At 34.6% G+C, this 15,250-nt stretch overlaps 1 protein-coding gene and 1 long non-coding RNA gene across 3 annotated transcripts in view; both read left to right on the top strand.

Moving 5' to 3' along the window:
• Positions 1 to 15,250, top strand: part of ckn (CRK like proto-oncogene, adaptor protein) — a 295,091-nt gene that overhangs the window by 92,488 nt on the left and 187,353 nt on the right. The gene's annotated exons all lie outside the window — the stretch shown is intronic.
• On the top strand, positions 8,684 to 14,821 carry LOC143203642 (uncharacterized). The gene is made up of 3 exons (XR_013007386.1): positions 8,684 to 10,248; positions 11,121 to 13,206; positions 14,204 to 14,821. It is a non-coding gene; the product is annotated as an uncharacterized LOC143203642 (long non-coding RNA).

Raw genomic sequence — 15,250 nt, 5'->3', positions numbered from 1 at the left:
TAAAGATATCAACTGAACGTGTATATCATATCATTCACGAATATTTGGGTATGAGAAAGCTCTGTGCAAAGTGGGTGGTGCCGCGCGAGCTCAGTTTTGACCAAAAACAACGATGAGTTGATGATTTGGAGCAGTGCTTGAAGATGATCAAGCGTAATAAACCCGCGTTTTTGCGTGGATATGTGATAATGGATGAAACATGACTCCATCATTTCACTCCGTCCAATCGACAGTCATACGAGTGGACTGCACACAATGAACCCGCTCCAAAGCGTTGGAAAACGTAACAGTCGACTGGCAAGGTTATGGCATCTGTATTTTGGGAAGCGCGTGGAATAATTTTCATTGACTATCTTGAAAAAGGAAGGACCATCAACAGCGAATATTACATAGCGTTATTGGACCGTTTGAAGAACGAAATCGCCGAAAAACGGCCGCATTTGAAGAAAAAGGAAATGCTGCTTCACCGAGACAATGCACCGTGTCGAAAATCCATGAATTGGGCTTCGAATTGCTTCCTAGTCCACCGTATTCTCCAAATCTGGCCCCCATTTCCTGTTCTCAGATCTCAAAAGAATGCTCGCTAGGAAGAAACTTTCGTCGAATGAAGAGGTGATCGCCGAAACTTAGGCCTATTTTGAAGCAAAGGACAAATCGTACTACAAAAATGGTTTCGAAAAGTTGGAGGATCACTATAATGAGAGTATCACCCTTGAAGGGAATTATGTTGAACAAAAAAACTAATTTTGCCAAAAAAGTGTATTTTACTATTGTAGGCCGGGGATTTTTCAATTGATCTGTTAAAACTTATTTTGATGACTGTATGTGGGAAATTATACAGCAAAACCAAAGAATGAAAGAAGAAAACAACAGAGTAATCACTATCAATACATCCTGAAGTGTCATTAACTTTCTATTCCCATTGTCACTCTAGGAATGAAACAACATAAAACGTATTTTTTCTCCGCATCAAAAGCGCCTTCACATTACTCTGATTCACCCCCCGTGCACACAGTTTTTAACATAATTTTATTATTTGTAACTTGCTAGGCATATGCCGGGAAAAGACCCCAACAAATCTAATAAAAAACCGGGGCAAATGGGAAGACGGTCTTTTGCGAGCTCTCAAAGAGATTTCCCGACGCACAAAGCTTCATATAGATCGGGGTTCGGCCCGACTCCAACGAACAGTCGGGTTTGTCTGTGTTTTAAGGGCGTCGGTCCAGAGACTTGTTAAATCTGAATCTGAAGTATGTTTTATTTCTTTAACTTTTTGTTCCGGCCTGAAAGCAGGCGGTGGAATGCATGACGCATACCTGATTAGAGAGACTTGCCCTGGAGTGATAAGTTGGACCGGGTTATGTAGGTCTGTCTTCTGGGCTTACCATTACACTAAACCGAAACCGCCTCATGGTTGATCCCTGCGATACTGCTACTACATTGAATTTGGGGATATGGAACCCACTGATCCGGGAGCCGTTATTCTACACGAGGACCCGGTGAAACTAGCTATAGATTCGCGAAATTAAGTTAACACACGTCTGGATGCCGCCGTATGGGTGCAAAAGTTATGACAGCAGCGACGGATGAGGTCGTTTCAGCCTGGAATCTGGGGGAGGTTAGCGGTGACGCGGTGCTAAGCTCTCAGTATGTCGAACAGCTCGCGAACAACCGTGTTTTCAGGAGAACTTGAGTTGACTTATTGCTTGTGGAATGATTAAGATATGAAGTGTCAGTTTCCTCATGAATTTGATTATTTCTGACAAACCATGGAGCGTTTAATATTCTCCTGATGAGCTTATTCTGGAAGACTTGAATCCGTTTCACCTGGTTGGGTGTAACAAACTTGAAGTTTTATTTCCTTTCCTCTGTGAACAATAGAGTTACTCTATCCGTAGTATTCTCCAGACCATACTCCTTCTGATGAGAGATATTGATCGACTCCTGGATAGCCTCAAAAGATACGAAAACGGAATCCGTAAATTGCCTGGGATGAGGATGAGAGAAAGGCTATCGATTGAGGATACTTTAAATAAAGTCTTCATATTTTAAAATTAATGATTTTTATTGGCATAAGGAGTATCACTTTTTCAATACAGATGATTTGTTATCAAAAACGATGTTTTTCACGAATAATATCGTAAGAAATCGAGCGCTATCTCGAGAAAGTCTCATTCGGTGAACTGGTTTCGTATCCTATATACCCGTGTTGTTTTCAATCGCGTATTAATTGAGCGTATACGTTTTTATATGGAAAATAAACGGGACGCGACCAGTCTTAAAAGGCCTTTTGGCCCGACAACTCTATAAATAACGACGTGGGACACGGCAAGACAGATTATGTCAATTGATACTGGACCAATTTCGTTTTACGTTCGGATAAGAACGGCTGTAAATAAAATTTCCGAAAGAATAATGCATTCTGACGTTGGTGGCGTTGATTTTGACTTTGTAATGGTTGGAAATAATGATATATACTGGAATTTACATTTTTTTTAACAAAGGAGTTGTATGTGATAAATTCCATGTGTCCGTATTGGATGACTGTCGATTGGAATTCGGAGTGAATTTTTTTATTATTTAATTATTATATTGTTACTAGTCGTTTCCGTCTAACCTACAATTTGTCTTTATGCTAACTTAAATCTAGGTATATAACTAGCAGGACCCATCGGCCCTAACTCAGTCTCTGCTGAAATAATGTTTATATATGTCACTGCTGAATTTTTTAATATATGCACCTCACTACACAATACTACAAAAGATCAGATGGTTTGTTTCTTTTGAGTCTGTGTCCTGTTCTGGTGGTATCCAAAAGTTGCAATATTTCAATATTAGTATGAGAATGGAGTCTTTCCTCGTGCCCCCTTGCAATTCTCTTGATTTCTTGAGTGACTGTGGGTATCTGAAGGTCTCGGTGTAGGTAATCAGTCCTATAGTATTTGGATACACCCACAATACCTCTCAGGACTTTGTTCTGAAAAATTTGTATTTTATTTATGTTCCTCTTTGCAAAACATCCCCATAATTGAACTCCGTATGTCCATATAGGTTTCAATATTTGCTTATATAATATCAATTTATTATGTGCTGGAAATTGTGATTTTCTTCCAATTAACCAATAAATTTTCTTTTATTTTAATTTCAGATCTTTCCTTCTATTTTTTACATGTTCCTTCCAGCGAAGTTTTGCATCAAAATTCATTCCGAGATACTTACACTCATACTTATTATATAAACAATTACTGAAACCTATATGGACATACGAAGTTCAATTATGAGGATGTTCTGCAAGGAGAAACATAAACAAAATTCAAATTTTGTTTATGTTAGTAGTTGCAAGAACAAAGTACTGAGAAGTATTGTGGGCGCACCCAAATACTACAGGACTGACTACCTTACATTGAGACCTTTTCAGATACTCACAGTTAGTCAAGAAATCAAGAGAATTGCAAGGGGGCATGAGGAAAGACTCCATTCTCATAAGAATATTTAAGTATTGCAACTTTTGAATACCACCAGAGCAGGACAGGGACTCAAAAGAATCAAACCATCTGATCTTGTGTAGTGAGGTGCAGTTAATAAAAAATACAGCAGTGACATGTATAAACATTATTTCACCAGAGACTGAGATAGGGCCGATGGGTCCTCCTAGTTATATACCTAGATTTAAGTTATCATAAAGACAAATTGGAGGTTAGCCGGAAAGGACTACTAACAATGTAATAATTAAATAACAATAAAAAAATAAATTAAAAAATAAATTCTCTTTGGGTTGATGCCTATATGGAACTTTGCAATGCAATATCTTTTTCTTATGTTTCTACTTCGTGGCCTTGGTCAGCTGAAGCTGTCTTCATTGTGTTGACGTTAATATTATAGTCGAATTCTATTATTATACATTAGAAGGTCTTAAATCTTTAAATATTCACGGTAAAATATTTGAATGACAACGCGCAGCAGCACAAACGATAAAATATCATTTCTGATGCCCGTTGTGCAACTCAACGTCCATATTCCGGAAGCATCTCGTCTAATAACGTCGTTTCTTCTTCTCTAAAGCCGCATCACCGCCGCGGATTTATTTCGGTGGCCGTGTCGGATGTTTATTGGGGAAATGGTGAATGCGTTTCCTGGTTTTCTGTTTTGTAATTTTGAACCGAAATTTACGACGATTTTAGTTCGAGATTTTGGACCGCTTGATTTACGGTAGAGGGGAACGGGTTTTTAGACGCGTCCCGCTTATATTTATCGCGTTATTAGTTTATAACGCGCACGGCGAAGAAGCGTCGCATAATATCTGTCTGTTATTTGTGACTTAGATCGAGTGAAAGAAGGGTCTCTCTTTCAATGCGGTCTTATAATTTGGTTTTTATTTATATTTATAGCATATCCTCTGTCCAATAACAACAGTTTTCGTTTTTTGAACGAAAATAATCACACGGGACTAAGTTTGATTAATACGCCGGTATGTTCGTTCCGTTTTTTTCATTGTACGCGATGGTGATATGTTTTTAGATTATTGCTACACGCACTTGAGGGCGTGCCTAGCGGATTTATTTGATTTGATTGTATAACTAACTGATACTTGACTGACTGATAATTGCAACATTTGATCTGTATAAAACATTTTCAAAATACATAAGAAAGAATATCTAATGTGACAACTGTGACAAGTTATTTTCTAATGGTACATTGTTATTCCTTTAAATATTATAAAGTAAAAAACTGTAAATTAAAAAATCCTAGATATATGATACTTAAAAATACAATATTTGAATTTACTGAATAATGTGATTGATATTATTATGAACATTATGTTACATTTATAGAAAGAAATCTGTTATCTTTTTACCTCCTTTCCTCTACTGACTTGACGCACAGCGATAACATGGTAACGTGTGGTCGTGTCCATTTAAGTTCCCATTCTATATTCTTATGTTTTGTGGCCACATGCTTAAAGAACATGACATATAGTTTAGTGCCGGATATCATTGGGTCAGACCGGAGACTTTTCAGCTACTTGGTGTCATGTTAACTACACGCACATATTAATGCCGTACATCACGTAGTTTCATCGCCGGAGGCCATAGTTAAATAAAAATCGTAAAATGCTAATGAAAGGGTCCCGAATGACTGCAGAAGTGACATTGTTACTTTTCCGGCGTACGAAAAGAAATAAACCGAGTATTTTTATGAAAAACGTGACTGGCTTTATAGGCGAACGATGCCTGGGCTTCGTCGAGACGTAAAACATACACTGCAGCTCAAGAGTTTGCATCGGGAGGTTTCCTCCTGACAAAGAGTAAGGCTTCTGGTGTATATTTTATGTTATGTGGGAGAAAGGAGGGGGAATTGCTGGATTAGGGTCATGCATTTTGGGTCTTTAAACTTATTTGTTAATATTTGGACATTTTTTTCATTGTTTTCTCCAAAATTGGAGACTTCTATGTCTTCTTGTCATGCTAGAGGATGATTTGGTGTCTGTTACTCGCTATTTGCTGGTCTTTTTGCAACAATACGTCTTTAAATTTGTTCTATTTATGTCGGCTCATTGGGCATCAATGCTTTATGACCATGAATGTTTTTTTGGTGTCGATGTGGTCGGCTTCTTTCCACCAATCCATGACTTTTCTTTGTCTTTTCTTTGAGTCCATATCTGAAAATTCTTTGAGAGCTAGAATTTTCGTACAATTACAAGCTTGACATACGGCTTTAAGACATGAGTTCAGGGCATCAAATAACGTTAGGAATCGTTAGGTCCAAAGTTGATCCGAGTTCGTAAACTTGCGTTATTATATTTCTTTATACATCAGATCAATTGAAGCTGGCCAAGTTTTACGGTTAGACGTTAAGAAAGATCCTAATAGCTTATTTGTGTAATTTGTATGAATAGTTGTCAGTGACGTTTCGTTTTGGTGAAACACGGTGTAAACCTATCCTGCTCTAAACCTACGTATAGAGTTTGGGTCGCTTTTTTCTTTTCCTGTCAGAATTCGTTCTAGTTTTACTGCCGCCGATAAAATTTATATTGTCGATATATTTGTGCAGCCCAGCGATGCTATCCACGAAGTTTGCAGTTTCTAAATAAAATGTTAAACTTGAAACTGTTTGTGTTGTTTTTAGTCTCGTGTTTTTTTGTCCGTTTTAATCTGGTTTTCAGTCAGTTTTCCTCGACGAATGTTCCATAGTATTGTCTTATTGTCATCCGGAAGGTATTGATTGATTTCTCAGTCCTCTGGTTCGGAAATTGACAGTTTATCTAAAATAGCATCACTATTTTTATAGCCTTTTCAAGATCAAAATTTTTAATGTATTGCCTGTCGTAATTTGTAAATTCGTTTTAGAATCAAACACTTCCTTCTCACATTTTCCTTCTCATTCTATTCTAGTTAAAAAGAGACACAATGCTGTCTGATTAATTGGGACACGTAAAGGAATGAGCCTGTCAAAGTCCGGTTGTCAGACGTATGCAACATTCCTGAAAGCAAATGTGGTAAGAGGTTATAACTCTAACCTATAAACTATTGTGGCTGTATAATTAACTGTAGTTTTTAGATTAGAATTTTGTTGTATGTCAAAGCTAAACTGAACTTTGACGCTTTGATGTCACAAACTTAAATAACATGTGTACAAAATAACTTTGAATAGACTGTATGTGTTTTATTATTTAGGCTTGACAAGAAGTGGCATTTTCTTGTGTACGGTGCCAATATAGATGCGAAACGTGATAATAAGATGACAAGATGGATGGTTGAGCCTGATACTATAGCTCTAAATTTAAGTAGCGTCCAGGTATCTGAGGAGTTATGTTCTTACGTTGCCTCTAAGATGGTGTTATATATTTTACAAATAACTATATTCAACTGAAACATTTTCCTCAGTGGCCAGACATTAGTAAGAGCAGATTATATTTCCCGTTTATGAGGTGTAAGGATGATGCACATTTAGAAATCTAGACACTGCCGTGTTGACGTGGTTCTGCGGCCTTCTTTGTTAGGAATCGGCAGATCTTCTGATACTATGTGTGGCCCTGTCAAAATGTGGGTCGCGATAGAGAGCCTCCAGCCCAGCACATCATTTCGGAACCTTTAAATCACTTGAATGAATTCGGTAGCTCCATAGTGGGCTTAGTATTTGTTTATATAAAATAAGATTGCTGTAAATAAATCTCGCGCGATTCGGTCAAGCAACCAATTTTCTTGGACTTGCTGAATTTGTCACGTCTCTTTTTCAAGGTTGAGCTTAGGTCTTTTGACGTTTTGGCATATGGAATTTCCACACTTTTAATGAAGACACGTTGTGGCGTGATCCGGATAACAACTTTATCAAAAGCCAATTGAAGTCTTCGAATGGAGCTCTTGTAAAGCCTCTTCTACTACTAACATTGCCGTATATTGCGGGAAGAACATTGATGTAAAGAAGATAGAGCACTGGTTCCAAAACATTTCTTTATGGCACGCCGGTTCTTATTAGTTTTCAATTGAGTATATATCTTCATGTTTAAACGGAAGTATCGATTAATCAAATACGTTTTTAAGAGCAGGTTGGGGATATGACACTTTATTTTATTAACCGACTTTAAAAAAGGACGTTTTATGTTATGATCAGCTGTTTATATATATTTTTTAATGTATGTTCGCTGACTTCTCCGTCAATTATAGACCGATTTTCAAAATTCTTTTTTTATTCGAAAGAGTGCACTTTCGAGGTGGTGCCCATAGGAGCCAAGTTCTAATCTGATGGTGAAAAGGGGGGAAAATCAAGGGAGAACTTTGATCTCAGTTAACATGGAAGTGAAGTCTATCCTGCTGTCTGATTGAATATTATGTTTGTTTATGCAGTATGCCGATTTGTTTTTTATCTACAGCTGCCAGTTTATCTCCATCAATCAGTATGGACCTTTGAGTATTATACAGAGTGTTAACTTAATATATATTTTTATTTATTTACGTTTTATTTTATTTTGATTTGTTAAATATCAGTACATAGAACTGATTGATTGTAGGGATTATATGTTTGTTTGCTTAGCTTTGTGCTTACTTGTATATATATTTTTTAATGTATGTTCGCTGACTTCTCCGTCAATTATAGACCGATTTTCAAAATTCTTTTTTTATTCGAAATAGTGCACTTTCGAGATGGTCCCATAGGAGCCAAGTTATAATCTGATGGGGAAAAGGGGGGGAAAATCAAGGGAGAACCTCAAATTTCAAAGGCACTTATAATATTTTCACATATTTTTTATCTAAAATAATCAGATATTTGTGTATAGTGTTACTGCTGAACAGGTGAGACGTATAATCGGAAGTAATTCAGTGTAAAATTCACTCAGTTTACAATATTTTAACTACTACCAACTAATCAGTTTGAAGTCGGTGGCGAGTCTAAATGTGCTTGTGCATAAAACAGTGAAGTCAAATATTATCTAAGCTTTTGCACTAGACATGTATGAATTGGTGAAAAAAAAACACTGTTTACTATTAGAAATAAATTAATGAAGAAATCATCGGTGAATTAGTGTACGAATTGTTTCAACATCCACCGTATTCACCAGATTTAGCTGCCACTGACTGCCCGGTGCTTTTCACACAAAATTGGTCCCATGAAATCTGATCCATATTTTATTCATTTGTAGTAATTTTCGCTTCGATTTTATAACTAATTTCTGTTCTTGTTTCAGGTAAGTTCTAATTGGTTTTTCATTAAGTAACCTTCGCAGGACGTCGTACAAGCTAATGGTATGTATACAGGACGTAAACATTTGATTATTTCGGCCAAATAAGCTAACTATTCGTGTTTGTTCTGCGGCCAGCACGTTAATTAATATCCGAATGTTGCTGACTAAGAAAATAGCAGTGATAGATTCACGATACCATCGAATAGATGCTTATCCGTTAATACGTTTCACGGAATGCCCCGAGTCATTGCGGATTCGATCCGAGAGCGCTGACAGCTACGGGCAAGGACCCATAGTGTTGTTGGGCACGAAGATTGTTTTTTTCTATGACGGGACTGAAGAGATTGCATCAAATATCGTCTGTGTTCATTGTCAGCGATCGTGATATGGTTGTTTTTTGGCGAATAGTCGTCGGAAATTCGACAGGTGATCATTAGAACTAAACTAAATCTAGGGTAAATCCGGGAGATGTAAAAAAATATAGTGGGTCGCCCCCTCCGTGTTTTTGAGTTAGTTGATCAAAGAAGGGTAAGGAAAGGATGGCTAGTACTTAATTTTACTTCGTTGTGTTCCTTTTTGGATCACTATTGTGACGTTCATTTGTTTATTTTGTTTAATGAGTGACGTGTTATCCAATGGAGTGCAGTTTTCGTGAATCCATAGCTGGTAATTATACAAATTGTGGTTCTAAAGTGATTCTCTTTGCGATTAAGACAAATGTTTTTTTGTTCTCGTCTTTGCCTGATTCATTAGATTTTATCTTTACCATTTTTAGATATCATCATCATTGCCTATAGTTTTTTTGTTGTATATAACTGAGTAGTTTACTTCAAAGAGTAATCTTTAATATAAGGCGATAATTTTTGTTAATTATTCTAAATATTTTCTTGTTTTACAACTTGTCAGCTCTAATAGATTCTACAACATGTTAATATTGGAGTTGGTGATAAATTGTTCAAAAATGATATTTAGTAATTGTTGTTGACCAATTTCCATGAACTGAGACTAATTTTTGCGTTATTTTTCACTTGCTATGCAGCTAATTCTTTCACTGGCGATTTTTAACTATGTAAATTGTGTATTTCGAATGGATTTTAGTATAATCTTAATTTACAAATTAATTAATTACTACTGTTGTGTTGTACTTGTTTTAATAAAGAAGCATTTCGAATACGGGATTAATACATTACTATGTATTTCCAAAATTAAAATAAAACTTCTTAAGCTAAAGTTAAGAATACACACTGGTTCGCTTCAGTCTTCTGATTTCCTGTATGTTGTCCAGTACTGTATTGCGTCCACGTTCCTGTTGATTTAATATAAGTTTTAGTTTGTAAAATATTGTTTCTTATCTTTAAATCTAGACGTGCGTGATCTGGTCAATATGGCGGTTATACTAATTATTTAGTAACTCTTTTAATGTTGATTTTCACGGACGTTGCAACGTTTCACTGAATATTGTGTTGTTGAAAAAATCATTATCCAGTTATGGCCTGTCTAATACAAGGTAAAGCTTCTTGATGGTAGATCATGTAATTTAAAGTTCAAGTTTAACTCTTTTTTATTTGGTACTAGCGACCCGCCCCGGCTTCGCACGGGTGCAATGCTGATACTAAATTAAATACACTACAGAAAAAATATGAACGTTGTATATAAAAACATAGCGGCCCGCTCCGACTTTGCACGGACATAAAATATATATGCCTATGTCACTCAATGAAAACATGATTAAAATCGATCCAGTATTTTTGGTTCATTCATTACTGCCCTTGGCCTGCACGCATTAAATTTGGAGTAAAACAATTCCTCTTCCCCTATACTTACTATGAAGATTTCCTGCTATCTTTGGAATATCTAAATTCATACAATTTTTATTACATTACACATTTTTAAACGCAAATTTTAAATTTGTAATATCTCCGAAAATATTTGTTTAATTTACATGCTGTAAGGAACCATATTGATCTATATTAATTGCACACTGTATTTAAGGTACTTAATTCGATAAGGATTAATGCCGTATTGCTTAAAATAGCTTCGTAAATAAGCCATTTTCTCACGTAAAAAGTAAACAATAAAAATGGTTAATGTGGGTTATCCCTAAAAGATAAACATATACCATCTCGGACTTTTTTGTAGACCTTTTTATGGTGTACAATACTGTAGTACATTAATTTGATCTAACTAGGGTTAGTCAGCGTTTTTGCTAATTGCTAAATAAGCCTAAAAAATAGGTTAATTTACGACATCACGTTAGAAACCTCTAAAATTAGCAATGTTGCCTTAGTATATTATGCATGTATTATACATATAAACCTTCCTCTTGAATCACTCTATCTATTGAAAAAAACCGCATCAAAATCCGTTGCGTAGTTTTAAAGATTTAAGCGCACATAGGGATATAGGGACAGAAAAGGCGACTTTGTTTTATACTATGTAGTGATTTATTTATATATAGCCTACCATTTGTCTTTACCATACCAAATACATTGAGGGGCCTTTGGTTCTATCTTAAGTATTTGCAGAAGTTGACACCTGAATATTGTTAATTAACATTTTACTATCTTTTTGTGTTACATATACTCACTTATATTCAAACTATATACATACACACTATATAACTACACAAGATAAAATAGTTTGATTCTTTTGAATCTACATCTTACTCAGGTGTTATCCAAGAGGTGTCCAAGTTGTGTCAACACTCAGGTGTTATTAACCGACTTTAAAAAAGGGCGTTCTATGTTATGATCGGCTGTATATATAGATTTTTTAATGTATGTTCGCTGACTTCTCCGTCAATTATAGTCCGATTTTCAAAATTCTTTTTTTATTCGAAAGAGTGCACTTTCGAGGTGGTGCCCATAGGAGCCAAGTTATAATCTGATGGGGAAAAGGGGGGAAAATCAAGGGAGAACTTTGATCTCAGTTAACATGGAAGTGAAGTCTATCCTGCTGTCTGATTGAATATTATGTTTGTTTATGCAGTATGCCGATTTGTTTTTCATCTACAGCTGCCAGTTTATCTCCATCAATCAGTATGTATCATTGAGTACTATACAGAGTGTTAACTTAATATATATTTTTGTTTATTTACGTTTTATTTTATTTTGATTTGTTAAATATCAGTACATATAACTGATTGATTGTGGGGATTATATGTTTGTTTGCTTAGCTTTGTGCTTACTTGAGTTCAATATTCTATTAAAATCTCCAAACCAGGAAACAAACCAGTTGTCTGTTATTGCTCGGTAGGTTTCGTCTTGGTTGACTCTAAATATTCTGGGTGATGTATAACAGTTGCATAGTTTAGTGTATTGCTTCAGTGACACTTTCCCTTGTTTGTGAAGCGTCCGAAAATATAATTGAGAAAACTTTTTTCTCTTCATAAGATCCAACTAGTTAATACTGTTATCTCAATTGTGTAATTGCGGTTATTTTACATTGTTGTCTAAGATCTCTGATATAAAATATAAAAATAGAATAGCTATGTCCCTTAAAATTAATTCACGTTTATAATTAGTCGATAAATTGATGCACTTCTACTAGATTGTCGCGTATTTATTACGGAGTTTAACCTGATTTGGCTGGATTAGATAATAACGGGAGTATGTAAGAGGTTGTTGCATCCTCAGGTGATCTGCCAGGATAACCAATACGAGTATATTTTTCAAATAGCCTTCAGGCGCCGTTTATTTCGCAAATATCGACGGATGAATATTCATCCGCCATTGTTTCGCGATATTTTCGATCGCGTGACGTAAATTTTTAAGCTATCTCCGCTGTCGTTTTTTTCTTTCGTTAAGCAACTGGGTCAGCCCGTCAATAGGATCGACAAAATCCGTATTGGAATCGTACTACGAGCGATACGAGATCGCCGATCCTCGATTGGCCAATTAACAGTCTATTGTGATGGCGCCCACTCTCTGATCCCATCGTCTGGTCTCTAACCAGACTCCCATTAAGATCGAATTCAGTGTCAAGGTTAATCGACGAATCGAGCGGAAAAAAATCGCGGATTTCGGTCGTGGGACACTGATGGTAAAGGTTCGATTCATTATCGGTCATTAGAAACACATTTTTTCCGTCGGTATTTGCATGAATTAGATGTTCAACTGGCAAGAGCTGTATTTGTTTTTCAATAGCACAATAGTTTGGCCGTGTCATGCCTAGTAAATTTTGTTAAACGACAATATTGTGGTAAATGTTGCGAAAAAATCTTCATAATCGTTCTGATTTTTGTTAATATACTATTATTTGAATGGAAATTGTAAATAATAACGTAGAAATGGCAGGTAATTCCGAATTTTCACGACTACATGTTGAATATAGGTCAAAGTATCAATGTATATGTGTTTTTGGGCGAAATAAAGAAATGTCCGTGTTAAATTGCTTTCAAATTTACGTTTTTTAAGTGATCTGAATCATAAATACAAATTCACTCCCATTTCAAAAGTACATTTTTTTTTATTTAACCTAAAAACTGAAGGTAGTATAAAAATTATAATACCACCACTTGATTAAATGTAAAATTCTTTATAATTCCTCTAATTTTTACTAGCCTATGAGTATTTGAACGGAAATGACATCAAAAAATGTGAAAATATCAGAAAATTGTACATTTTCACGACTATATGCATGAGAAAAGTGCCAATTTTTTAAAATCTTTTGGATAAAGGTAAAAGTCTTAAAATATATGTATTTTGGGGTGAAAGAAGCGAAAATCCATGTAAAATTGCTTTAAAATTAACAATTTTTGAGATATTTCATCTAAATAGAAATTCACTCACTTTTCGAAAATACATTTTTCGCTGCATAACTTAAAAACTGAATGTATTATAAAAGTTATAATACCACCACTTGATTAAACGTAAAATTATTTATAATTCCTGTAATTTTTACTAGCCTATGAGTATTTGAACGGAAATGACATCAAAAAATGTGAAAATATCAGAAAATTGTAAATTTTCACGACTATATGCATGAAAAAAGTGCCAATTTTTAAAATCTTTTGGATGAAGGTAAAAGTCTCAAAATATATGTACTTTGGGGTGAAAGAAGCGAAAATCCATGTAAAATTGCTTTAAAATTAACAATTTTTGAGATATTTCATCTAAATAGAAATTCACTCACTTTTTGAAAATCCATTTTTCACTGCATAACTTAAAAACTGAAGGTAGTATAAAAATTATAATACCGCCACTTGATTAAACGTAAAATTCTTTATAATTCCTCTAATTTTTACTAGCCTATGAGTATTTGAACGGAAATGACATCAAAAAATGTGAGAATATCAGAAAATTGTAAATTTTCACGACTATATGCATGAAAAAAGTGCCAATTTTTAAAATCTTTTGGATAAAGGTAAAAGTCTCAAAATATATGTATTTTGGGGTGAAAGAAGCGAAAATCCATGTAAAATTGCTTTAAAATTAACAATTTTTGAGATATTTCATCTAAATAGAAATTCACTCACTTTTCGAAAATCCATTTTTCACTGCATAACTTAAAAACTGAAGGTAGTATAAAAATTATAATACCGCCACTTGATTAAACGTAAAATTCTTTATAATTCCTCTAATTTTTACTAGCCTATGAGTATTTGAACGGAAATGACATCAAAAAATGTGAAAATATCAGAAAATTGTAAATTTTCACGACTATATGCATGAAATAAGTGCCAATTTTTAAAATATTTTGGATAAAAGTAAAAGTTTCAAAATATAGGTACTTTGGGGTGAAAGAAGCGAAAATCCATGTAAAATTGCTTTAATGTTAACAATTTTTGAGATATCTCACCTAAATAGAAATTTACTCACTTTTCGAAAATCCATTTTTCACTGCATAACTTAAAAACTGAATGTAGTTTAAAAGTTATAATACCACCATTTGATTCAACGTAAAATTATTTATAATTCCTGTAATTTTCAGTAACCTATGATTATTTGAACGAAAACGACAAAAAAAAATAGCAGGAAATTGTCACACATGTAAAAGGTGCCAAAAAGTCACAAAATATATATATATTTTGGAGAGAAAGTACCAAAAATCGAAACTAACTTGACTAAACCATCTATTTTCTTAACAATTATATCAGGTGTGTTAAAATCTATCTATATTAATATTATCCCAATCATTAAACTGGTTCCCAAACTCTCTGATCAATTACTAATAAGCATTAATACAGGCATTGTTTTTTAAGGAATGACAGGTTAATTACTGGAAATCCGTTTGAAAAAAGAAACAAAAAACGGTACCTATCGAATCAGTGCGGGGCATTTTAAAAATTCGTATTGCTTTTCGAACAAGCGGTGTATTACTTTTTTATGTTTAATTTATATTTTTGTAACATGTACTGCACATTGCGTTATTTTTTTGTTTATGAATATCGTGGTTTTGTTTTCAAAATATAGACTAACAGCTTCTGTATATTAGTCAGTATATACTAAGCTTCTATGTAGAGTATTTATTTCCCCTTGTTCTTTCTTCACTCTCTTTATCCATGTCAGCTTGATATACCTATATATTTTTACCATATTTGCGATAACTTTTGATAATTAATATGTTTTA

The sequence above is a fragment of the Rhynchophorus ferrugineus genome, unplaced genomic scaffold (assembly GCF_030347505.1).
Source record: "Rhynchophorus ferrugineus isolate W39M unplaced genomic scaffold, kcgeb_rfMv2 rfM10, whole genome shotgun sequence".
In the NCBI taxonomy this organism is placed as follows: Eukaryota; Metazoa; Arthropoda; class Insecta; order Coleoptera; family Curculionidae; genus Rhynchophorus; species Rhynchophorus ferrugineus.
The sequence above is the reverse complement of the archived record's forward strand: the minus strand, read 5'-3'. Positions and strand labels throughout refer to the sequence as shown.